This window comes from Callorhinus ursinus, unplaced genomic scaffold (assembly GCF_003265705.2).
Source record: "Callorhinus ursinus isolate GAN/ISIS: 27379988/994484 unplaced genomic scaffold, GSC_fseal_2.0 scaffold3, whole genome shotgun sequence".
NCBI classification, from domain to species: Eukaryota; Metazoa; Chordata; class Mammalia; order Carnivora; family Otariidae; genus Callorhinus; species Callorhinus ursinus.
In genome coordinates, this window is record NW_027397065.1 from 19218357 (window position 1) to 19240438 (window position 22082).

The window sequence follows — 22082 nt, forward strand, 5'->3', positions numbered from 1 at the left end:
CTTTTAGTATATTTTAAATTTTAGATAATTGGATAATTGATTTCCTTTGATGCATGGCTGTTTTCTTATCCTTTTCTGCCCAATGGCAAATAAATAGATGCTGAATTGAGGCTTAGAGTAGATAATTCAGTGGTTGATGTTTCCATTCCTAGTAATTAAAGAGTTAGAATAGAAATCTACTTCTGACTCCAAATATTTGCTTTTTTGTTTAATCTCTTGCTTCTTCAGAAAGAAATGTTTCCAAAGACATGTATTCAAGCGCTGGCTTCCTTCCTTACTAATTAATCACTTAACTTACTGGATTCAGTTTCCTGATTTTTTGAAATGAGTGTAATAATATTTGTACTACCTAGCTCCCAGTGTTGTTGTGAGGCTCCAATGAAAACTATAAAGTGCTACATGGAGGTATTATTTTTAAAGTCACCATAAAAACAGGAGACTATCTAATTGGTATATATTGTCTTCTCACTTAAAATTATATTATTTGATGTTTGGTATATTAAAATGACAACATTTACTTTAAACTATTGTTTTGTTATTATTACTTCCAGAACAAGCAATATGATTGATAAATTAATTATGAATATATTGAAGCCTTTCTCTGAGACAGTGTCCACACTCAAAAACTCAGGGTCCACACTCAAAAGTCCACACTGAACATTTTCTTTTGTTTCTGCTGGTGGCTTATGCTTCCTGAATGGATTCTAAGAAGGAATTCTGTTATATTGATTTACTCTTGTAGCAGGTTTGTTGTATAGCCAGCTTGGAATATAGACATGATTGTAGGAGTTCATAATATTTGTTAGAGGAAGCAGATATATCTTTATAATAAGTACTTGGCAGAACATTTTTTTTCAGGAGAAAATATTCCAAGTTTTTACTGGATATTAAGTGAATTATCATTCATTTACTCATTCAACAAATATATACTGAGCAGCTATTAAGTGCCCATGTTTTAGGCATTTGGAAATATCTATGAGTAAAATAGAGTTTCCAGCTTCTTGTTTCAGTAGGGGGAGACAAACATTAAACAATAAATATAATAAATGAGTATATTATGTAGTATGCTAGAATGTGAAAATTAATGTGGGGGGAAAAAAGGAAAGCACGGTGACAGAGATCCAGAGGCTGAACTTACACACTCATTCAGCCAAATAGTGAGTATTTAAGTACAACTGCAAAGAAGGTAATCTCTAATTCATAGTGTACTAGCAATACTTAGAGAAATCCAAAGTCTAGCTTGAAAACATCAGCAAAGGTGGTGATGATATGGGGAAATGAGGCTAGCTAACAGATTGCTAGTGGGTGTGTGAATTATTCCAACTTGTAAGTAACATAATCTGACATTATTTATTAAATTTATAATGAACAACTATTTCACCAACTTCTGTGAATCCATCCTACAAAAGGGAAAATATTTGTATATAAGGAATTTATTCCAGCATTTTCTGTTGTTGCAAAAGAAGGAAAAGGAGGTGATTAGGTAGGAGCCAATGCACAACTAAAGCAGAAGATGAGCACCCATCTGAATATTACCAAACATTTAATGATAACTGAATCCATGAAATTTCATGGATAATGCCAGAGAAAATAGAATTAAAGAACAAGTAGGATTTTAAAGCAGTATAATTTATATCATTTAAGAGATTAAAGAAGCTAATGCAACCAGGAAACAATGACAGGCTTAAAAAAACTAGCCGATTAGAGATCATCAAAATAAAATGCTCAGTAAATGGGCTGAACAGTAGCATAATCAGAGATGAAGATTCAGTTAATGATTAAGAAGATGGAACAAATGAGTTTACTTAGAATTCAGCACAAAAGACAAAAAGATGAACAGTATGAAAGAGATAATTCATTTAGGTTCAAAAATTGCTATATTCATTTAAACGATCTCCAGGAGTTTCCAGTTATTGCGGAGTGAGTCACCATGAGCAGCAAAGGCTTCAGAGACACCCTGTACAAGACCAGGGTTTAGGGCGGGGTGGTGGGGTGGTGGAGTGGGATGTGGGGGGGTCGGTGGAGGGAGGGGGAGGGTCCTGATTGGTAACCAGGAAGTTTTTGGAGATGGTGGAGCTGCAGATCATCTTGAAGAACTCTGACCCTCAGAAGGACAAACCCTTCTTAGGCACCATCAGGCTTAAGTCCACTCCCTGCCCCAAATTCTTTGTATGTGTTTTGGGGGATCAGCAGCACTGTGATGAGGCCAAGGTTATGGATATTCTCCACATGGACATTGAGGCACTGAAGAACCTCAACAAGAATAAAAAGTTAGTCAAGAAGCTGGCCAAGAAGTATGATGCCTTTTTGGCCTCAGAATCTCTGATCAAGCAGATCCCACAAATCCTGGGCCCACACCTGAATGAGGATGGCAAATTCCCTTTCTTGCTGACCCACAATGAGAACATGGTGGCCAAAATGGATAAAGTAAAGTCCACGATAGATTCCAGATGAAGAAGCTGCTGTGTCTGGCAGTGGCTGTTGGCCATGTGAAGATGACAGATGATGAGCTTGTGTACAACATCCACTTAGATGTCAGTTTTCTGGAGTCATTGCAAAAGAAGAATTGGCAGAAAGATGATTGTACATCAAGAGGATCATGGGCAAGCCCCAGTGCCTGTATTAAGGCGCAGCTTAATAAACTCTAGTGCTACCATTAAAAATGATAATAATAAATAATAAATAATTAAAAGATTTCCAGGAGGAGAAAAGATTCTGTGACAGTACCTGTACCTGTATACCTGTATATTCTCAAACACTGGTTATTTTTAATATAAACATTTTTTATTTTTTGCAAATCCAATAGGTTAAAACTTATGAATGGCATTGAGGTTGAGTATCATTTTCTATATAGAGTAGATATGTGTGTGTGTGTGTATTATTTTCCCTCATCTATTACCTATTCGTGATCTTTGCCTTTTTTTTCTATTAAATTATTGCTTTCTAAAATATATAAACCTTCTTTCTATGTGAGGGATAATAATCTTTTGCTTATCATATAAGGTACTAATACATAATCTTAGTTGTCATTTAAAAAATTAGTTATATTTCATCTTTGAGATTTTTTCCCATTTATTCAAACGTCAATATTTTCTTTTATGTTTTCTGAATCTTATGAGTATCTTAAAAAGTTTTCCCTTTTGCTTAGCTCCCCCAACCTAACCTGTATTTTATTTAACTCCTTTATAGTTTAGTTTTTCAGTTTTAGATCTTAAATCAATTTGAAATGTATGTTTAATTACTATATGAATTAGGTAGTTCTCATATTAAGTCTGTGTGTATGAGTTTAAAAATTTGAGCTATTATGTTCCATTCATCTCCTTACTTATTTTCCTCCTAGTACCATACTGTTTCAGTTACCAAATCTTTATAACTGGTAGAGAAAGTGATTGCATATTATTCCTTTTTTCCAAACTTATCTTTGCTATTTTTCTATATTTACTCTCTAGAAAAACTTAAGAATCTATTTGTTAGGTTTCTGTATAAATTATGACTTTTTGTTTTAAAATAAAACAAATATGTAAAACCACAAAAAATATATGTAGCTTCATGAATTAATATAATGTGAACACCCTTGTAGCCACTACATGAATAGGAAATAGAATTTTGTCTGCCATCCTAGAATCCATCCATGTGCACTATCTGAATCCCAATTGCCCCAATAAAAACCACTACCTTGATTTTTATACTTATCACTCCCTTGAGTTTCTTTATTAGTTTATCACCTGTGCACACCAGGGTGCTAAACTAATAAACTCAAGGGAGTAATAAGTATAAAAAGGAAGACAGTATAAATGTTTAATTATTTCTTGTAATTTACCAGTTTCCAAGATACAGAACTGATTTCCAATCATCTTGCAGAGACCCATTGGCTTTTTTCCCTATCATTATGAGCTCATAGATTTAAATGTGTTGTGATATGTTTCAGTCTCTTGGCATTATTATTTTTCTGAAGCATAAATTGTCTCATTTTTGCCCAGTGGGAACCTCTTCCATTTGGCCTGTGAGCGTTTTGACAGCATTCTGGTAATTTTTGATTCCTTCCTTTCTCTACTCTCTGTCTAGTTTGACAGAAATTTCTGGCCTTATCTTGTGTATTTCCCATCTCAGTCCTAGAATCAGCCTTTTTCCAAGAAATCAAACTCCGGATTATTCAGTGGAAAGTTGGATTTCGAATTTAAAATCTGGATATCAGGGATGCCTATTTATGTTGGTCTAGTCATTGTTTCTAAGCATTTTAATAAAATTAAGTTTGTAGGAAGAGGCAAGAAGCACATAGAAATACTATATCTTTAAATATATACATATCCAAAAATAATATATGAGTTTATATTGATATTTTCCAATAAATTTAAGTACTATGGGATTTTTATGTAACCTCTTCTCAGGGACATAGGAGATGATCAGATTAAAATTATGCCATAATTTCTTATTTCCTTTATCCTGAATTATACATACAGCAGCCTTAAAATGACATTACTAATACAGCCATTATCAATATGAGTATGGAACACAGTTATAAGTAATTTTTGTATATGCTATTCACATTCCTTGCTCATTTCATTTTTTAGTGGTTGAAGTATAAGGTCAGTATATAACAGTTACATTCTATATCCTTTTCCTTTTAATTTAATTCATTTAGTTTTAGTTCTAAATGTAATTATAAATGTAATGCTCAGTCATCAGTGCTTATGTTGATATTTCTGTAGTCATTTTGGTTGCCAGAATTCTTTCCATATTAGATTTCTTAGGAAGTGCTTATGAGAGCATTCCTGAATTCTTGAACGTTGGTAGTAGTTTGTCTTATGCCCTTTATATTTGAAAATCAGTTTTGCTGGATATGAAGTCCTTGAGACACATATTCTGTCATTGAGATTCTCAAATATATTATTCCATTTTTTTTCTGGCATAAGACATTGCTGTCAAAGTCCGATGATAATCTAATTTTATTTTTCTTATAAATGCTTTTAAAAAATGCCCAAAGATATTTTTTCCCTTTAAAGTTCAGTAATTTTTTAGAGTATACTTTAATGATAGTAGTTCTGAGTCTGTAAGGTACATGGGTGTTCTTTTAATATGCCATTTCAAATCTTGAACTCAGGAAAGTTTTCTTGTTTATTAGTTTTTAGTATTTGTTCTATCCCCTTGCTTTGGTTTTTTTTATTTCAGGGACTCCTATGATCTATATCCAAGACAATATCTTCAGTATTTTATCTCTTCAATATTTGTCATGTCCTTCCTTCTAAGCCATTTTTTGTCATTTCTTTTTCAAAAACTTCCACGGTATAATTTACATAAAGTAAAATTCACCCATTTTAGTGTACTGTCCTTTGGATTTGAGGAAATTCACTAAATGAAAATGGTGTAAATGTGGTTTAAATGTCATCACAACCAAAATATAGAAACAGCTCCAGCACTCCCATCCCCCAGATTTCTCTGTACTCCTTTGTGGTTAAGAATTTCCCCCACACCAATCCCTGGAACCACTGATATATTTTCTGTTTCTGTAGTTTTGCATTTACAAGAATGCCGTATAAACGGAATCATATAGTATGTAGCTTTTTGAGTCTGAGTTATTTCATTTAGTGAAATACATTTAAGATGCATACATGTTGTTGCATTTATCATAGTTTGTTCTTTTATTGCTGATTACTGAGTAATATTGTAGCACGTGAATGTACCACTGTTTGATTCTTCATTCCTCAGTTGAGAGACATTTGGGTTGTTTCTAGTTTTAGGTAATTATGAATAAACCTATAATATTTTTGTACGAGGTTTTTGTGTAAACTAAGTTTTTTTTCACTTGAGTAAATACATAAGTGTAGGATTTCTGGTTGATATGTTCAGTATGTGTTGAGAAAGGCTTCTGCATCTAGAAAGAATGAAGCTGGTGTGAGGAGAAAGGAAGAACTGAGTGATCTAATGGTGTTAATTTCTTGGTCTCAATTTTTCCTAAGATCCAGATGCTTCTTTGTTTTCCCCATAACTTGGTTGTTCAGTTATTCTTTAGATTTCATAAAATAAACTAATGTCCTTTGGATAATTCATTTTTGTCCCGTTAGGCAGTTCTAAATATATTTCTGATGTGTGCAACAATGTAAAACTTGTTTTATAGCAACTTTTATTGAGCATTTAGAGGGAACTAGCCACTGTGCTCAATCCTTAACATGCATTTTATAATTTGTGCACTGAGATTATCCAGCCCATTGTACATTGGTTGCAATGACAATTTAACTCACTGTTGTGAAGAAGAGAGAGAAGGAAAAATGAAAATAACCTCATATGGAACTGATGTGTTTACTAAAGGGTTTGTAACAGGCTGTCAGGCTGTGCCAATGTATTTATTGTTTTGGAGAAATGCCCTTTTGATTACAAAAGACTTTATTGTTTAGTACAGGCACTTTAATGTTGACAAGTCTACCTTGCACAAAAGAACAAGCCACATTGCTATGAATTCACACATAAATATGTAGATTACTTCTTTGTTGTATATATTAATAAATAAAATATTCATGAACTGAAGTCTTAAAATGAGAAATTTAACATCATGATGGTTAAAACACTTTGCTATTTCCATTAGTTCTAACAAAATCCAACTTTCTGGTTCACTTTGGAACAGATTTTTAAAATATAAATGATATAATATACCCCTCAATTTGGCCATGACCTTTATTGAATAATAAGATATTTTGATTTTCCTTCTGTTTTGGGATGAATGTTGTCTTTTCTTGACTTATTTTAAAAGGACACATATGACAGGTGCTATTTGAGCAGTCCAGCTGCTATGTGCTTCTGGAGTCAAGAAGAGGGAGAGGTCAGTTTCTGGGTTGGAATCTCAGGGAAGGCTTTGTGGAGAAGGTGATAGTGGAATGGGGCCTTGTAAGTTATTTGTGTTTGGAGACCACTGGTGCCAAAAGGAATACCTTTATTTAATCTGTATGTAATATATTAAACTGGTGTTCTGGTAAAAGATTCACCTAAAAAAAGTAATCAAATTTCTTTTTCAGAGTATTTTGAACATACCGTTAAAATCATTAAATCCATATGCCTGGATTCTTGACTAATTATTAAAAGAAAATCATGCCCTCTTTGATCCTATTTCCTAGAATAAAATTATTCTCTTATCTAATTCATGGTGGAATTTTTTATTTAGCCATAATTCTATATTGCATCATTGTAATTGATTGACATGAATTCCAGCAAGAGTTATTTTTAAAGTTTCATGATCTCCTGGAAAAATAATAGGTCATTAAAAATGAACATTATTTTTTCAGTAGAGAGCAAAAGAATCAATGTGGTCATTCAGTAAAATATACTTTTGGACTTAAAAATGACTCAAATGGATTTTTAGAGTAATAAAACAATCCAGAATGCAATAAAAGTACACTTCAAAACAGGAAAAATCATGATGACATTTAGAAGCAATAGAAAAAATAATATATAACCTATCTGTAATTGATTACAATAGGACCTCTGACATTTCTGTGTACTAAGGGGCTTGTTCATGGAGCCATTGCTAATAAGCAGGGAAGTGTTGCTGATTATTTATGAAACATTTAAGAAATAATGGTTCATATTCAGCATAAATTCTGAATTAATGTCTTGAATAATTGTATGCTATATAGCATTATCAGCCTGATATGCTGATATACAGGGATCACTATAGACACTTGTAAACAGAAGTTTTCTTAATATTTACAAGATTTTGAAAGATTTGATTGCTTAACCAGAAACCGCATACATTTGCTATAATGTTTGTGTGTCCTATAATAAATGTGGTGTTTTATATGTGGTACTGTGTTAAGCATCAGACAAATGAATTGAATCCACTATGCAAATTTTATTTAGTAATACAATAGACTACATGCTTTAAAATGCTTGTGTAGTCATTGATTCCTTTAGTCTTTAGATAACATCAGTGGGGCATGTTGTGGTCCCAGACTCTGGGCAGGTGAACCTCTTTTACTTTATTTAACCTGCAATATAGATTCCAATTTTTATTTTTATTATTTTTATTTTTTTCAAAGATTATTTATTTGAGACAGAGAGAGAGACTGGGGTGAGGGGCAGAGGGAGAAGCAGGGAGCTTCTGCTGAGCAGCTTCCCTGCTCAGCAGGGAGCCCGACTCGGGACTCGATCAATCCCAGGACCCTGGGATCATGACTTGAGCCGAAGGCAGATGCTTAACAGACCGAGCCACCCAGGTGCCCAACTTCCAATTTTCATATATGCCCTGCCAATAAAAAGTTTGGGAAGCTCTGAAAATAACATTTATTGATCAATAATTATGTGGAAGATATTGGCCTCAGAACTAAAAGTGATTTAAAAACAACAAAATATCTTATGCTTTTAGAAGTATTTAAAATCTAATGTAAGAGGACTATATAATGAATAAAAAAATAGATTGGTTATTTCTTTTTAAATGAACTTAACATGTATTCCAAGTCCCCATTTCTACTATAATGGAAATCAACCTTGCCAAATCAAGGTAACTTCAAGTCGAAAGCTGTATCTTCCGGATAAACTCAGGCAACTTCAAGTCTCCTTTCCTGCTCCTCTTCCCCAGGAGGATCTAGGTTCTAAGGCACTTCCATATTTTTGTGACATTGGAGGGAGATAATAGGTCTGGGGTTCCTATCTGCTGTGTTCAGTGTTGGAATACTTTGCCATCTTTTTGTCAGTGTCAGCAGAGTGCAGTGAGCATTCTGGGAAGTTCATTCTGTGCTGTAAGCCTCCCCACCCTCACACTATTTCTCATCCCCTTAACCTTCAGGGACACCATATCTTAACTTTCATTTATTTTTCTCCCTGACTTGGGCAAGAGAGTCTTTTCCGATTCTCTCCACATCCTACCGGATTCAAGGAAGGATGTTAGAGTGGGCACGAATCTCAAGATACTTTTCTGTCTATGCCTGTCCTGTTGTAATCTATACTCAAAAGTGATGGCTCCATGTCGGCAAACATCACACTACTAGGCTGCCTAACTCCAAAATCCAGACAATAAATGGACTTTTTTTCTGCCTTCATATTCTCATGAAAGTTTGGGTGGTTTCTGTAGACTCTGCTTCTCTGGGTTTCAAGCCATCAGTGGGAAAAGAAAGAGTCTGGTACAACAGTTGAGCAGTTGTGCATAGCTTTCCTCCCCCAGTCCTCTACAAGCTCTCTCTCCCATATCACCCATGAACATACAAAGGTTCTGGACAACTAGACTTACATAAGCATATTCCTCCCCCTCCCTAATGTGGTTTATAATCTAAACTGGTATTCTTCAAATTTCTTTTTGATAGAAACCCTTTGTGAGATATACATTTTCATATCAACCCCAGAAATCACACACTTACCTTAGTCTTACTAATTGCAGTGTACTCTGTTCTAATTCATTAGGGAAGAAACAAACAAAACAATGCTAGTCTAGACCCACGAAATTGTTTTTGTGACTTACCTGTGGGCTTTGAACACCAGTTTGAAAAGCAATGCTATAAACCTTTGCCCTGAGATCCTTCTTAACTCCCGATGAACAAAACCAGATTTTTAGAATTCTAGTAGGCATCCTCCCCTTTCAAGTGGCTGGGTCTTGCAAATAGAAAGAGCTTTGACCTTCAGACCAGTATCAATGTTATATGCTTTAAAAATCCATTTGAATTATTTGTTTTGGTCTGTACCCCATTCTCCACCTTTGACAAGGAATATCTCTGGGTATATGGGCAGACAATAGTAAGAAAAATGTGGGAAAGCATCTACAGATTTTATCCTGTTACATATAAATCAAACAGAGAACCATAAAATTTTAAATTTCCAAAGACCCTCAGGTTAATTTTCCCAGCCAGGCAGTTCACAAAGGACACTGCTATTCTGGGGGATTATCTGACTTGTCCAAGGACACAGAGCTTGTTAGAGGCACAACTTGAACCCTTGGCTGTTGACTGTCATGTCATCATTTTTTCCACCTAACACTATTTGGCAATTAGAAAATTGGTCAATTGAAAAGTAGTATAAAGTACTAACATGGAGTGGGGGCTGATTTGCATCATGTACTTACTTGTTAGGGCTTTTTTCTCTTCCTGACCTTAATGGGCCTGAGGTTGTAATGTTCATTGTTTCTGATCCAGTTCCTAATTTTATATATTCGCTCTCTCTTTCTCTCTTTTCCATCATACTTAGGGTGCTGAGGGAAGAGTGAATACTGCATTTATTTTTGTGGGGTCACGATTAAGCCTTGGTGTTAGAGAGCCTGACAACTCATGTACCATAAGACAAACGTTTGGGGATTAAATTGGTCGTCACTTTGTTCTTTGGCTGATTTACTTGGTAATATAGAACCATCTTCCATTTCAACTCTTCTTAGAGAAAACATATTTCATACACTGACATACAGATATCTGGACAGTTTTGATGATCTACATCAGGGATCAGCAAAAAGAGGTTTATTTAAAAAAATATGTATCTAAAAAGAAACATGTCAACAATTCTTTTAGAAAGTGCTTTATCAATGTGTCAAAGATCTTTGAAATACACACCAGTATTTATCTCAGAGTTAATGTCTAATCACAAAATACTATGTTGGATACAACTTAAATATCAGCAGTAGTAAGATGATTAAGTGGATTATGGTACTTGTGCAAAATAAATTATTATATAACCCTGAAATATGATATTTGATGAACAGTGCCCATGACTGTGGGAAATGTTTTGTGTTTTTAGTTTTATTTATTTATTTTTTTAAAGATTTGATTTATTTATTTGAGAGAGAGAATGAGATAGAGAGAGAGCATGAGAGGGGAGAGGGTCAGAGGGAGAAGCAGACTCCCTGCTGAGCAGGGAGCCCGATGTAGAACTCAATCCTGGACTCCAGGATCATGACCTGAGCCAAAGGCAGTCACTTAACCAACTGAGACACCCAATTGTGTCCTCAGTATGGGATTAACTATGTAAAAACAATTGTATAGAAAAAGATTAGATGGAAATAGATTAAGATAAAATAATGTTTGTCTTTGGGAGATGGATTTACAGTAGTTGTACTTTCTCTTTTCCCTTCCAAATCTTAATTTTTTCTTCAATTATCATGCACTACACATACTCAGAAGAAAACAGTTTAATAGAGGTATTTTACAAATATATAGTATCAGTTTAAAATGTTGGAGGCAGGAAAAAAATCTCAAGTTTTGAGTTTTTACGGATTTTAGGTTGCATTTGATTATAATGTTCAAAAAAGCTTCGTGAGTTGAGGCTGTAGCGCAGTTTTTCTCATGGAGTATCCTGAGATGTAGCATCAGTGAATCACAGCCGCTATTAGTAATGCCCAGTATGAAGAAAGAATATGTTGAATGGAAAGAACATCAATCTTTAAACAACAGGTGGAGCTATTATTTAGCATTTTGAGTGGGTCAGGGTGTTTGTTTATCTCCTGCTGCTATTTATAATTCAGGACTGTTGTTATTTGATCCAGAATAGAGGAGCACGTTGAAAAGAGAAGAAGAAATGAAAAGCTCCTCCACCTCCTCTCTAAGGAAGCTTCCCTGCAATCAATCCTGCCCGAATGAGCAGCCCCTACGAGTGGGTGTGCTCTCTTGAATTCACTGGCTGTACCCACAGTCCCTGCTGCAGTAGTTGAAGCAATCTTCCTTTGAAGATATTGATTTCCTATGGAATTGTCATTTGAAATGATGGATCTACAGTTGGGTTGGGACCTGGAGGAAAGATGGTTGTGTTTGTGTTGCAGGCATGAATCTCGACAGGCTTTGTCCTCCACACAAAGGACAAAAGGAAAGGAAAGAAATTATTAGAGTTGGGAGAAAGATTAAAGAAAATACTTTAATTGGCTTCCGGTTTTATAGGCCAATTTCTAATACTTAGGACAAGGTTATTTATGGGTCCATCATTTCACAGCAGTTGAATTTTTTTTATTATTTCTAAAATGAAAGTAGTAAGACTTATGGTTGTGTACTTTACAACAGAAATGCAGAAAGTTTTCTGTTTTGGCTAGAGTATTCATTGGTCATAATTTCTGTTTCTCAGAGGTGGTCTGAAGGCTGATCTTTGGGTCACAGTGATAACAGTCCTTTTCCCATAGATTAGATTTCCTGGACCCCTGGAGCCTTCCATTAAGAAGGACTTGATCCTTGATTGTTTCCATCCTAAAATATTGGACTTTACTCCTTTCTTTCCACTCTCCCTTCTGTTACCTTCTTTTAAATAATATGAATTTCACGTAATATAGATCATATTTTTCTGTCATTATCTTTGCTTTTTTTTTCTGCCATACTTTGAGGCAAGTTATTCTATCCTTTCTTTTTTTCCTCCTGTCATTTATTTTTCCTGTATGCTCTACTTTTTACCTCAGAAACAACCAACCTCAGTGGGTTGGGGTTCGTTAATCAGACTGATTATTTGCTTGACACACATTCTTTTCCTGTTATTCTAAATAGGCCCAAAGATATTAATATACCATTTTGTTTTCTTCATTTTTAGAGAATAGTCAATGATGCAAAGTATGTACGTGAGATTCTTAGAGTGTGTGATATACAAAAACGTTAAGTTCCTACAGCAGTTAGTGAATACCTATCATCAATGAATGTAACATTCTTCATAAATAAATTTTATAACAACAAAAACTTGGCTTTATTATCAGACTATATTTTTAAAACCATTTTCTACAGAAAATTTTCTGTAAAACTCATTTTTCTACCTACATCAATTATAATAAAGTTAGATCACTTGTAGATGTTGGAACATCAGCAGTATATACTGTATAAATGGTACTTTTCAGAGTTTTTGGGTCATTGAGTCATTATATCCTTAGGGTAAATGACCACTGTGATTCTTTGTTATTGCATTTAATATATATACTGATTTTTCTGAAATTGCGTTATATATATATGTCTTTAAGCAGCTGACTTTTCTCACTGTCTTATACATGTGCTTTCCCTCTTCTCTCATTTTCTACTTTTAATCTACTATGTACTAGAAAAATCATATCTGTGCTAAGCAGAATTCTGTCTGATGTTGGAATAAGTAGTAACTGGGTAATATTTAAAAACACAAATTTTGTAATATAAGAGTTGAGTTTTTGGTGCAGCTTTGACCTCTATTTTTTTGCTGCCTTGAGCTCTTTAATAAAACACTTGATTTCCTGATTCTTATTAGGATTGCAGAGATTTGAAGTTGTTGGGTGAGTGTGATATTGAAATATGTGGCTATTTCTAAGCAATGCCCATAATAATAGGTAGATCAACTCTCAGAATGTTATGAGGATTAAATGTATCCTATATGTGAGCATTTCATACATGATAGTAACATGATAGTAACACACATAGTGTGTGTGTGTGTGTGAGTGAAAGAGTGAGAGAGAGAGAGAGAGAGAGAGAGAGAGAGAGAGAGAGATGGAGAGAGGTAGGAGTGGGAGGGAGAAACCAAACCCATCTTTCAGGAAAGAATTGACCATAAAGGGGTGGCTTAAAACTTCTTTGGTAAGCCATCTAGCATATTTCACTGATCTGAATCACAATTTTCAGCACTAATGTCAGGCAAACAGCAATGCCACTTTCATCTTTGTTTTGTTTAGGACACATTCCCTATATTTCTTTTATTTAAAGAATCTATTTAGTTTGGGGAATGGACTAGGATTTGTGTATGTGGATTAATGTAAGGTGAAATAGAGTATGAAAACATCCAATTGGAGCAGTGATTCATCTGATTTTAGTATGCAAATGAATTTCTTTCACCCCCAAAAAAGGAAAATTCACTTGGTAGATGCTTGCTAATGATCACCTGTCATCTTGGCAGTGACTTATTACTGAATAATTACAATCACACTTCCAAACTAGAGAAACCCTTCCGATTTGGGCATAAACATGTACTAGGATACAAGTACCATTTTAGATTTCAGTGAATGAACCTTAATTAATTAGAAATCAATATGTTAGGAACTCTAATAGATTTCAATAGTCAAATAATTTCTACTCTATAATGGTAAAATAAAACAGCCTAATATTTTTTAAAGATTCTTCAATAACAGCAACAACAAAAATGTGTATTTTCTAGGAAACTTGCAGATAGCCAGGGTTCATCCTCCCATTTCTGATAGGTTATTGTTAGTTGAGTTTTTATTGTAACAGTATTTTTAAGGGAGAAATTTTTACTCCTTCAGGACAGTGGGCCTATATGCATCCTTTAAATTTGTACAAATCAAATTCTGATTAGACATATTTATAAAAGTTGTTTGATATGGATTTCCTATATAAAGAGAAAGATTTTTATGTTAGTCTTCTTCGTGCATGTCCATTATTAATGGGAACAATATCATTTGAAAAACTATTTTATGTAGATTCTCACATTTATTTTAACAAAGTAAGTAAATTCTATTTGGTGTTCAGTGAAACAGGCTAAGTTATGTTGCTGGATGTGTAAATATGTGCCATTTCTCACTCATCTTTGTTTAGACAAACATTCATTTCTGACATTTATCTATCTTATTTACCAGTCACTTCTATTTATATTAGTAGGCAATGTTATTTCCTATTTAACTTTGGTATGATCACTATGCAAGTATAATTTTGGGCTCAGCCACCTGTTTACACATTCTGTCATATGGCAAAACAAAACCCTTTCTAGAGTAAGTATTTAAGAGGAGAGAGGCAATGGTGTGAGTGAGACATTTGGCAGTCCTAACCATAAAGCAGCCTTAAATTAGATTTTTTAAACTGTTAGCCTGCATTAATTCCTGAGGAGGCTTATTGGTAGGCAGTATAATTGAGATGCTGGTGATTATGAATGGAGAAGCAGGACCATTATGGATCTAAGCTTTTAGCTTATAAATATTGAAACTGTGTTAACATGTATTGATGTTTGGTCATGAACCCAGGGGCAGTGAAATACATAAAGAAGGCACTGAATACATAATAAATGAAGGAGCCACAACTCTGCTGTTGCATTGATGATGTACTTTTCACAAGCATTTTTTTTTAACATGGAGAATATTCTTTCTTGTCAAATATTCGGAAAGGAGCTATGAAATCTTCTAGTGCATAGGTTTGCTAAATTTCAGCAGCTTACAGAAAAATCTCAGAGTAAGCTTCTCAGTGAGTGTGGTGTACTAGGGATTCTAGAGATCAGAGTTTAATCCTATTACCTGTGTTGTTTTCCACCTTAACACCAGGAATCCATTTGGACATTGATTTCAATGATCTATTATTAGGTGAATGTCATTTTACTGAGTGCTAAAACTGAATGAAGTCCCCCAGTCAAATGTTTTGTCTTGTATACAACAGTAAAGGATGCATGAAAAGAATAATTTACTTTGAGAATATGGAATTTGATGTGGTAGGCTCTGCTATAAAATAAGGAATTCTGTTTTCCTGAATTCGGGGTAATCTGAACGTATAAAGGAGATGGAATTCTGGGGAGCAAAAATAGTTAATATATTTTTGTTAATGAAAAACATTTATTTCTGATATCTTTTTTTTTTTTTTTTTTTAAGGTGAGCTGAAAGAAAAGCTATTAGATCAAACTTTAGGTAGTGGAATGAGAGTTTTGATCCAGGATTTTTCTTCCTATCATTGAAAAGAGTTTCCTGAGTATGAGTTTCTAACAATATGGGTAATCAGAAATTTGGAAAAGAAAAGACTAGTCTTGTAGGATGTCAGGAAAGGGCATGAGCAACCATTAGATTAAATGAATGCACACAAAAAAGACCCCTAATGGGATGAATACCCAGCTTGTCACAAAAACGCTTAATGATGGAGTAAAATAAATTTGTCAGTTTCTCATATGTTGAATATTCATCCTATAGTCTATGCAGCTGTATCTTAGAATGCCATTTCCTTTTTTTTTTTTTTAACATAAAGCAGATTACTAGTTTATTCTTAGGAGCTGCATTGTATACCTTGTATACTTAAATGAACTGTTGTAAGACAGGACTTTAAATGATATTTTGTTATTCTCAGTATTTTTTTCTTACTGTATGATCAGGTTTATGGAATATGGACTACATTTTTTTTTTTTGGAAATAGGCAAAATGTTATGTGAAATGGGCATATTCCTAGTTGGTACACAGGTATTCTGATTGATTTATTGAGTCTTAAATGAAACTAGTGCTGTATTGAATCATATATGCACAAATATGTTAAGGTATGGATGTTATACCAGATTATTTATTAGTAGAGGACATGATCTCTATTATTTCTCTAGTATGTTTTATAGGTTAAGGCAAAGTCTATCATATCTTTTCAGACTCAATAACACATATGACTCAAATTTTACAAAATAGTAACTTGGAAGTAATATTTATAATATCTTTTTGGTCTTTATAATCTTTATTTCAAACTAGTTTAAATGACCAATTTAAACATTTAAAATAATTAAATATATAGATTGATAGTATAGCTATATATAAAATACCTGACTCCAGAAGTGAATTTAAGATGAAACTCATGAAGCTTAAGCCTTAGGGCCCCCCATTTGCACAGATCCTTTTCAATTGCAGCGTATCCTCCTCCCTGGTTATAGAGAGGAAGTGCAGATCATGCTGTAGGTAGTAGTCCTCCGACTGTGGGTGGTTCTGGGTCACCAGCATCTCCACGTCTACCCACCTCCTCCATGAAAACCTTATCCTGGTAGAACTCATTGTTCATCTAGACCCTACCATTGTTTATCCCGAGGATCTGAACAAATGGTATTCTCTCCCTGTCTGTATCAGAAGCCTCTGAAGGTCTTGATTTGTGGCCATTTGTGTCCTCTCCCAACAAGGACCAGCTCACAAGGGGCAAGGAGGACCTAGCTAGGTCCAGGGGTAAGTCTAGGGAGGATCTAGCCAAGTCCATGGGGTGGGGCATATATTACAGATCCAAGTGCTGAGATTCTTCAAGAGCTTGCCCACAGTGATCGTAAAACACCATAAAACTGTGGTTTTATAGTGAACATCAAACAATAGAGTAAACATAAAACAACATAAAAATCATGAAACTCCCTCTATGCTGAAGCTTGAAAAAAAAAACCTTCTAAGCTATCAATAACACAAAACAAATTTCCATTAACCATGCTAGAGGAAAGACTAAATTATCATTTTTTTGAAAATGATATACAAATTGTTGATAGAATGAACCCAAAATGTAGGGGAAAAAGTATTACACAAGTATTATGGAAGTAGCAATTAATAATATTGTTAAAAGTGATGTTATTTTTTTGGATTTTGTTATGTTCATAGTATTTTTCAGCTTTTTAAAACTTTATAATTTATTACAAATTCTTTCCTCATTCTAAATATATACTCATTTTCACAGCTACTTTTGTATTCATAGTATTATATTATTTTCTAAAAAACAGTTCTCTAGGCTACACAAAACCTGGATCCCTTCTCTGCCTGGTACATAATAGCTATTTAAGATATGTTTATTTTATTCCCCTCTAGATCCATTAAATTTCCATTGACTGTATAAGTAATGATGACTTTATCTACTAATATTTGTTACATGCAAATGCATAGTGTCTATCAACTATGTTTCACTTACTTATTATGCCATTTTAGGGGGATGAATGATGGCCTTCAAAAAGGTATGTCCACATTCTAATACCAGAAATTTGTGAATGCTATCTTATTTGTAAAATCAGTTCTTGTTGGCCAACAGACACATGAAAAAAATGCTCAACATCACTTGGCGTCAGGGAAATACAAATCAAAACCACAAGGAGATACCTCCTCAAACCAGTCAGAAGGGCTAAAATTAACAAGTCAGGAAATGACAGATGTTGGCGAGGATGTAGAGAAAGGGGAACCCTCTTACTCTGTTGGTGGGAATGCGAGCAGGTGCAGCTACTCTGGAAAACAGTATGGAGATTCCTCAAAAAGTTGAAAACAGATCTACCCTATGACCCAGCAATTCACTACTGGGTATTTATCCCAAAGATACAAATGATCTGAAGGGGCATGTGCACCCCAATGTTTATAGCAGCAATGTCCACAATAGCCAAACTATGGAAAGAGCCCAGATGTCCATTCACAGATGAATGGATAAAGAAGATGTGGTGTGTGTGTATATATATATATATACACACACACACAATGGAATACTACTCAGCCATTAAAAAAATGAAATCTTGCCATTTACAATGATGTGGATAGAACAAGAGAGTACTCTGCTAACTGAAATACGTCAATCAGAAAAAAGACAATTATCATATGATCTCACTCATATGTGGAATTTAAGAAACAAAACAGAGGATCATAGGGGAAGAGAGGGAAAAGTAAAACAAGATGAAATCAGAGAGGGAGACAAACTGTAAGAGACTCTTAATCATAGGAAACAAACTGAGGGTTGCTGGAGGGGCTGGGGTAGGGGGATGGGGTAACTGGGTGATGGAGATTAAGGAGGGCACATGATGTAATGAGCACTGGGTATTATATATGACTGATGAATCACTGAACTGTACATCTGAAACTAATAATATATGTTAATTAATTGAATTTGTATAAATAATAATAATAAAATGGGTTTTGCAACTGAAATTAAGTTGAGGATCTTGAGATGAGGAAGTCATCCTCCATTTTTCAGAAAGGCCCTAAACTTAGTGACAAGAAACAAATAGAGAGGACAGACAAAAGAGGAGGAGGCAATGTGACCATAGAGGTAGACCACAGAGGAGTGATGGGTACACAAGTCAAGGAATGCCAATAGCTACCTGAAGTTAGAAGAAGCAAAGAACATAATCTGTCCTAGAGCTTTCAGAAGGAGAGTGGCCCTGCTGACACTTTGGTTTTGAATTTCTAGTCCTCAGAATTGTGAGAGAATAAACTTCTGTTTTTTTAAGCCACCTGGTTTGTGATAATTTGTTACAGCAGCCACAGAAAACTAATACACCATTCATTTTATCACAAACATTTTCTGATGTTATCATCATGCACATTTTATTGTAGTAAATAAATGACCAGAAATTAGGTGAAGGAGGTGGTATTGGAGGCTGAGAGGGAGAAATAGAACAAATTTTGATGACAGAGCAAAATCAGGAATTTATAGTCATGAAACAGACAATTCTGCTTTTTCCTTCTCCTGTTGCATTCTTTCTGATATGGTTTATTTTTTTCTATCTGTATTGGGGAAATGGTTAAAAAATAGACTTTATTAACACTTTGTGAATTAGAAAAGAGCCCAAGGATCACTGTGGTAGTTCAGGACCAGAGTCACAAGAGAAGTAAAGAAGAGGTAGTTACAAATTATGAAACTTCTCAATTGCACAAGGAGGCACACTGTGTTTTAGCCATATGAACAGTCACCTAAAATACATCATTTTCATATATACAGGCTCAGAAATGTATCACTACACCAGGAGGTTGTGAATTTTCCAATTTGTCCTAGGTGTGACTTATTAATGGTACTGTTTCCCTGAGTATATAAAGATCTTGTTTTTATTCTTTTATAATGCATTTTAAAAAGTATTCACTTAAATAAACTGACTTCACTATGTTTTTGCTTCTTTAGTTGTACAAATGTTTTCATGTAAATATACATAAGATGTAAATACTCATAAGCTAATAAGTATACAAGTTTTTTCATTAAATAGGGACAGTGATCTAGGCTTAAGAATTGATGTGACTGTTAGAAAAAATATATTAGTCATTTAAATGAATGTTAGGAAATATACTGAACTAATATATGTGGAAAGATTATTTCATTTTCATCCAAGAAAGTAATTTAACCATTTATATTTAATAATGGCTTCCTATTTTGATGTGTCTATATATCGAATTTTTATATATCATCTTTGGAAGGTATAGTCATTTTTCTTAAAAATTGATGAGGACCTCATGAATTGTATCCATTGAAAATCAGACTCATTGTTCTTTGTAAGAATAGAGATGAGAAGGAACGCTTTGTCTATCTTGTTTTGTATTAAAGGACATGTTTTCTTTTTTTAAAGATTTTATTTATTAATTTTACAGAGAGAGAGAGAGAGAGGGAAAGCACAAGCACGGGGAGCAGCAGAGGGAGAGGGAGAAGCAGGCTCTCTGCTGAGCAGGGAGCCTGGTGTAGGGCTCGATCCCAGGACCCTGGGACCATGACCCGAGCCAAAGGCAGACACTTAACCCACAGAGCCACCCAGGTGCCCCAAAGGACATTTTTCCTAAGAGGAACTTAATGTGTGGACCCTGGGACCATGACCCAAGCCAAAGGCAGACACTTAACCCACTGAGCCACCCAGGTGCCCCAAAGGACATTTTTTCCAAGAGGAGCTTAATGTATTTTATCAATATTGGCCCAGATTCTGCTGGTAGTCTGTCCATTAGAAAGACAGGTGGGAGGGGCGCCTGGGTGGCTCAGCTGTTAAGCGCCTGCCTTTGGCTCAGGTCATGATCCCAGGGTCCTAGGATCGAGCCCCACATCGGACTCCCTGCTCCACTGGAAGCCTGCTTCTCCCTCTCCCACTCCCCCTGCTTGTGTTCCCTCTCTCGCTATGTCTCTCTCTGTCAAATAAATAAAATCTTAAAAAAAAAAAAAAAAGAAAGACATGGGTCCTCTTATTTTTTTATTTTTTATTTTTTGAAGTCTATTTTATCTGATAAAAGTTTGGCTATCTTTTTAAATTTTAATTATTATTATTATTATTATGGTTTTTATTTTAATTCCAGTTAGTTAACATACAGAGTACTATTAATTTCAGGTATACAGTGTAGTGATTCACCACTTCCATATAACACCCATTGCTCATCAGGCTGGCTTAGTTGGTAGAGCCTGTGACTCTTGATCTCCGTGTTGTGAGTTCAGGCCCCACATTGGGCATAGAGCTTACTTAAAAAAAGGGGTTCTCTTCTTTTAGATAAATCTCCTATGTTGTCCCATCCCAATCTATCCTCTGAATCCAATTCTATTTATAAAAAATACAAATTGCTTCTCATTGTCCTCAGGGTAAATTTGAGTTGTTTAGCATTCATAAAAAAGCCCCTTTTATTTAAATGACTCCATCTCCTACTATTGCCTCCCCTCTTCATCCTCTATCATTTTATATTGCAATTATACTGTACTGTTAAGCCATGCTATTCTATGTCTCTGTACATTTTTATGAGTATGTCGGGGTTCTAAGTGAGATGCAAACATAATGTAATTTGTCTGGAAAACTGGTGGGGTGGGCACTTTTCCTACATTGACAGAACTTTTAGAAGAGCTTATTCTGAGGCAAAAAGAAGGATGAATGTGTTGTAATAAGTGAACCTTGGCTGCAGAAAGGCAAAGCCAGCCTCAAGTTCAACATGTTGCCCATCACTTGTTTAGCTTCCTGTTGGGCACATGTTTGAATCCTATGGAGACCAAGTAGGGGAGAGATATAGAAAAATCATAAGAAATGTTAAAAGGTAGTAGGTGGGGGGATGGGTGAAATACAGGATAGGGATTAAAAAGAACACTTATGATGAAAAATAAAATGATAAAAAATGGTAAAAGGTAAAAAAAATCATAAATCACATTTTCCCTGAAATCTATGTAAAACATTTAGGCTGTAGCATCCTTGCTTTCTGAATCTGCTTTTTGAGTGGAACTCCTACTATGCTTTGCCATAGAACTCCCTAGAACTTGGATTATATGAAGATCCAGTGATGACCCCCCGAGAGCTTGATTTCCTGTGATACGATACTCCCTTCCTCTGTTGATACCAAGGAGATGCTCCTGGGAACATACTTTATCATAGGTTTCTATAAGACACTTTCTGTGATCTCAGAAATGTCTGGTTGTTGTGGTGTTGGTGTTGGAATTCGTAGGAACTATACATTCTGCGTTAAGAGGTAGAGAAAAGTTAGAAACTTTTGGAAGTTTGGAAGTTCCTGACTTAATTATTTGGTATCCTAGAGTCTTGCTAAGTAAATGAATCTTATCTGATATATTTATTTATGTTATTATATTAGTGTCTAGAAATGGCTAAAATATGTTCCCTCTACTGCTATTTAAATATTATCAAACTATGAAATTTATCCAGAAATTAAATTCTTTAATTCAAAGACCTAACTCTATTATGGTAGGATTTTAGTCCCTTTGACAAGGTTGCAGACCTGATTTTTGATGAGATGTTTTTCAGGTGTCATCCCAAATCACACCTCCTAACTT

The 22082-nt window shown here is 34.7% G+C and overlaps 2 pseudogenes; both read left to right on the plus strand.

The window, feature by feature from the left end:
* Positions 1–22082, plus strand: part of LOC112819679 (coiled-coil domain-containing protein 24 pseudogene) — a 193175-nt pseudogene that overhangs the window by 59205 nt on the left and 111888 nt on the right.
* Positions 2070–3506, plus strand: LOC112819870 (large ribosomal subunit protein uL1 pseudogene; annotated as a pseudogene).